Source organism: Mastacembelus armatus, unplaced genomic scaffold, assembly GCF_900324485.2.
Source record: "Mastacembelus armatus unplaced genomic scaffold, fMasArm1.2, whole genome shotgun sequence".
In the NCBI taxonomy this organism is placed as follows: domain Eukaryota; kingdom Metazoa; phylum Chordata; class Actinopteri; order Synbranchiformes; family Mastacembelidae; genus Mastacembelus; species Mastacembelus armatus.
Genome location: NW_022872887.1, coordinates 121,120 through 125,112, shown reverse-complemented (window position 1 = coordinate 125,112; position 3,993 = coordinate 121,120). Strand labels below are relative to the sequence as shown.

Sequence of the window (3,993 nt, the reverse complement as noted above, 5' to 3'; positions counted from 1 at the left end):
TTTCTAAGTTAACCTTCCCAAGAAGACCAACAACACACGTTGTGAATAAAATTCGGGTCCTGGTTCTCGTTTATCATCCCACTGCTGTAGTGGTCCTGGTCCCAGAGGCCGGTGGATCGAAACAATCCTTTGCTATACCTTTAGATTATGATACTGACACAGTGACACAGTTGGGAAGAAACGGTGTGTTGGGGATGTGGGGGTTCCATTCAGAGCTGATGTTACTATAGCTTTACTTCAAACCCAAGTGTCAGAAAACTTCATTATTGACTAATCAGCCATAAAATTAACTATAACATCTATTCTACTACAACCAAGTGTCTATATACTATGTTAACATTACTAAGAATCTAAAGGTTGAGTCATAGCAACTGGACTTTCAGTTTTAAGGCCTCAACGTTTCACCACCCATCCAGGTGGCTTCATTAGTCTAAGAGAAAGTTGGACTGGAACCTGCAATTTATCTGACAGAAATACATTGGAACTGAAAGTCCAATTGCCACGACTCAGCCTTTGATAATTTGCTTTTTTTTTCTCTATCTGACTTTCTTCTCAGAATTCTTCTTTTTCTCTGAATTGTGACTTTTTCCCTCAGACAAATATCACAGTGCCCATAATCCTCTTCTGTAAAGCTTTGAGACTAACTGAATAGATAAACATGCTGCCATGACAAAGTACAGTTGACCTGGTTGAGCTCAAACCACCATTGGTTCAGTCAAACAAAGCTGCTTGAAGACTTGTAACACAGAAACAACTTCAATACTTCACCATCAAAGCTGTGCTATTTGTTTGTAGGTATGACTTCCTGATTTTCAACTCATTTGTGGTCAAACTCTGAATACAAACAAGTCACCAGAAGGAAGACGTCCCTGGGTGGACTTGAACCACCAACCTTTCGGTTAACAGCCGAATGCGCTGACCTATTACGCCACAGAGACTGTTAGTGCAACATTTTTCATTTTCATTTCCTCTCTTAGCAACACATTTTCAGACCTGGTTTCCCACTGACTGTCTAAACAAAGCACAATACATATGACTGCACATAATTTCAGGTGGGCATTAAGAAGAAGCCCTGTGTGAGGTTTGAACTTTTTATATCAGGTTCTGGTATAAAAAGAAGAAAGTTCCTCCTTTTATGTTTGGATGTTTTGAGAACAGTAAGATGTTGATGTGCATGACCACAGGATTTTTTAAAGCCAGATACCATCCGTCTGGGATGTAAATGGGATCAAGTCAAAGTCCAGACGACTAACCATTACACCATGGAAACAAGACACAAAGCATAGGGCTGTGCACACAATTGACTATGTTTATGTGTAATGCCTTCATTTTTGAGCCATTGTGTCAACGCTAACCTTCTCAACTTGGACACAAACAGTTCCTTCAGTCCTCATAGTTCACCAAGTGCTGAGTTACAAAGAAAAGCTTGACACACTCCTATGGGCAATTTAGAATAACCAACCCACCTGACATACATGATTTTGGACTGTGGGAGGAAACCAGAGTAGCTCCACACAAGCATGTGGTTGATTGTGGTTGTGGTTGTGCTCGACTGCACAGGAGTTGTTCATCATTCATTGAAAGAGACAGAAACCATATAAGAGAGAGAGAGAGAGACACATCTGCTGTAAAAATCAATCAGAGGAAATAACAGCACTGTTGCAACAACTTACAGACTTTCCTTTAAGTCCAAATCTGTTAGTAGTTCATTTCACTGTTCAGTTTGGTAGTTCATGCATGGCATGTGTTAATTTCACAGGTTGATGAGTGTAAATGATTTGAAAAGAAGCCTCTGTGTATATACTACGTGGACATTCAGTGTGTAACAGTCAGTCTCTGTTGTTGCTGAAGGAGCTACCTGGCCTGGATGACTGTTGTGTTGCTGTTGTTGAGTTAGTCTGTTGCTGTTTCTGTCTACAAAGATGTAAAAAAAAAAAACTATATTATATAAATATTTTAGTATTAATACAAAATATTAAAGTGGTCACATCTGAGTCTGGCATCACGGTGGCTGAGCGGTTAGCACTGTTCCTTCACAGCAAGAAGGTCGTGGGTTTGCAACCTGGCCTTTCTGTGTGGAGTTTGCATTTTCTCCCTGTGCTTGTGTGGGTTTACTCCGGGTACTCTGGTTTCCTCCCACAGTCCAATAAACATGTATGTTAGGTTTATTGGTTAATCTAAAATGCCTGTAGGAGTGAGGTTATCTGTCTTTGTGTGTCTCTATGTGGCCTTGTGATGGACTGGTGACTTGTCCAGGGTGTACCCCTGCTTTCCACCTGAAAAAGAGCTGGAATAGGCTCCAGCAGATCCCTGTGACCCTGGTTAGGGAATAAGCGACTGTAGAAGATGGATGGGTCACATCTGACTCAATGTAACAGGAATATACTGTATAATAATATTGCATATGATTCCACTTTAATTACTTTCATTTGGGTGTGTTTGTGGCAGCCCCTCTCAGTAGCTGGTAGTGGTAAGTGCCCAGTGCACAGTGAGCATGTTGACGTCTCATGGCCAGATCAGGCGTCATGATGTGAAGACATCAGCTTCCAGGAGAAACAGATGCATTGGTGGTTCAATGGAAGAGTTCACGCCTGCCATGTGGGATCTCCAGATCTCTCAGATCTCCTTTATGATTTCCTAAAGATGACACACATTTGGATCATTTGAATTTAGCTTCTCCAAATAAGTGCCGTATGGCCTTATTGTACAATTCTGTATTTTACAGCACCATGTTCTGATACCAAAGGCTGTGTCAGTTTCTGTACTGTAGTGGTCCTGGTGTTTGCTGATAAGTGAAAAGACCCTGGTCTGGAACCAGGTAGAAAAAGAGGTTGTTTATTGACTGTTGAAGAAAACTCAGCCTGAGCTTACCAATGTTAGCTGTGACCCAACGCAAGGATAAACTGCCTGACGGTGACACCACAGTTAAATCTACAGAGACAGTCCCCCAAACACCTTAAAGAAAGTAGCAGCACAAAGGACAAATCAAATACTCATTTCACAGTTTCAATATCAATGCAGAATGCATGTATACAGGTTTAGTTTCAAGGAAAGGAGGATGTGTGGAGGAGTGTGAGGTTGTTCCACTTTATGTGGCCCTGCGATGGAGTGCTGGCCTGTCCAGGGTGTACCCCTGCCTTTATCCCAAAGAGAGCTGGGATAAGCTCCAGAAGATCCCTGTGACCCTAGTTAGGAATATGCGGATATAGATAATAGATGGATGACTGCTCTACTGACTGACCAGTGGGAAACATTTCTTTTTATGCTGATATCATCTGCACACAACAATTAATTTTAGCTCTTGAGTCTAGAAAGTTTAGAAGGACTGTCTCTGTTTCCTTCCTATCTCCTTGCGCCATTCTCCTGTTTCATAAAGGATTCATGTTTGTCAGCTCCTGTTCACTAAACTAAATTCTCCAGTAAAAGTCGATCTCTAAAAATTTGTTCCAAAATGAAAAGGTACAAAATGATGTAGTGTCTGTGCCAATGATTCAGTCACCAGTCAGTCATGAACTATTCTGAGACAAATCTATGTCAAACAGGAAATACTGGGATTTAGATTTTATGCAGGACATACAACTCACAGTTATAGGACAGAGCTCAGTTTAACTTGAAACTTGAATTATGTTCATATTGTGGTTCCATGGTGACAGTAATAGTCAAACCACTATGTCTTTTGCTAATGTTCATAAAATCATTTGAGATTGAGATTTGAGATTGAGATTATAAATGACTTTGAAATGAAATACAACTGCAAAAAAAAAAAAAAGCCTAAAACAGAAACAAGAGGAAAACGGAGGAATTGTGATCTGTTATGTGAAGGATAATAAGTCAACACTTGGCTCATTTGTCCGGGGGTATGAATGTCGCTTTGGTTGTGAGGTCCAGGTTTCGATTCCCAGATGAGCCCAATGTTGGTGGGATTGTAGTAAACGTCTCTGTAAAAATCCTGGAATGTTTACATGTACAAAATATCTGCTTGTGCCCTTCACC

General features: G+C 40.7%; 1 non-coding gene across 1 annotated transcript; it reads right to left on the bottom strand.

Moving 5' to 3' along the window:
- Positions 1–864: 864 nt before the first annotated feature.
- trnan-guu (transfer RNA asparagine (anticodon GUU)) lies at positions 865–938 on the bottom strand. The gene has a single exon. It is a non-coding gene; the product is annotated as a tRNA-Asn (tRNA).
- Positions 939–3,993: the final 3,055 nt, after the last annotated feature.